The following is a 1,519-nucleotide window of genomic DNA, read 5'->3' on the forward strand; positions in this document are numbered from 1 at the left end:
CAATACCATCCGGTGTGCAGAAACAGATAAAGTCAGATTTACAGTCTCGGTGTTAAAATCAAATGCGTTATTTTGGTGGGAAGTATAATCCTTAGCCAAAACAGATATTTTGCAAACTATGACATGGCTAGAGTTTGTCAACAAATTCAAGGAGCAGTTTTGCCCAAAAGCTACCGTTAGACAAAYGGAAGAAGACTTTCTAAAATTGGAACAAGGAAACAGAACTGTAAGGGAATATACAGAGAAATTCATCGAATATTCAAGATTTGCAGAACATTATATTTCCTCGGAATCTAGAAAAGTGGAAAGATATATTTGGGGATTGAAACCATCAATCCGAGAATTTGTCATAGCCATTAATCCGGCTGCATTTTCATTGACCGTTGACGCAGCGGAGGTAACAGAAAGAAACAAGAAYAGACAAGAAGAAGGGAAAGCAATAGAAAAGAGGAAATGGGAAGGTCCATTAACCGGATACAAAGGACCAAAAGTTGTAAAACATGGAAACAGGCCCATACAAAGATTCAATGAAAGGACTTGTCCCCGATGTCTTCAAGTTCATCAGGGAGAATGCATGATTGAGCTAAGGAATTGTTATAAATGTGGTGAAACAGGTCATTTGTCGAATGTTTGCCCAACAGTTAAAAGGTGTTTTATTGGTAATTCTCCAGATCACCTCAGACCAAATTGTCCACAATTGAAAGCCCCACAGTTTACCATGGGGAACAATACATCAACAGGCCGAGGAAGACCAAATATGGGTAGAGGAGCAACAGGGTGCAGGGTCGATCTTTTCAAATGACCAAACATGAAGCAGAAACTACACCCGATGTAGTAACAGGTACATTTTTCATGAACTATTTACATGCTAAAGTGTTATTTGACTCGGGTGCAAACTTCTCGTTTGTATCCCCATCATTTGCCTTATGCGCTCATATGAATTCTGTGCCACTTGACGATAAGTTAGTAGTTGATACTGCTAACGGTGAAGTATCTGTGAGTTACGTGTTTAAAAACTGTACTATCATGATTGAGGATTGTGAGCTAGCCATCCGATTGTTTCCCATTTGATATGGTAGTAGGAATGGATTGGTTGGCAGAAAATAAGGCTAGCATCGTTTGCAATGAAAAGATGATTAGAATTATGTTACCTGACAGAGGGACAGTCGTAATTTATGATGATCATCAGGATCGTCTGTGACAACCCTCAACTTTCCACCTCAGGTTAGCACTTACTTTAACTGATTTTATTAAGAGAACAGGGTTCTGTACAACGATTATATTAATATTATATCCTAAATAGTTAATTTTGGTAAATTATAGCTCAATATATTGCCTTTGGCATTTTCAAGACAACTTTGGGTTCTGCGCGTGCAACCGATTTAACGATATTGGCAAGTCCCGATTCTGCCTATCAGACTGATAAGACAAGATCATAAAATGATGTTAAAAGTATTCAATTTACATGAGTTCCCTTAAGAAAATTTAAAAAAAAAACTGCATTTCGTTACGCAAAAAG

This window comes from Cynara cardunculus, unplaced genomic scaffold, assembly GCF_001531365.2.
Source record: "Cynara cardunculus var. scolymus isolate 2C unplaced genomic scaffold, CcrdV1 Un_Scaffold_1848, whole genome shotgun sequence".
In the NCBI taxonomy this organism is placed as follows: domain Eukaryota; kingdom Viridiplantae; phylum Streptophyta; class Magnoliopsida; order Asterales; family Asteraceae; genus Cynara; species Cynara cardunculus.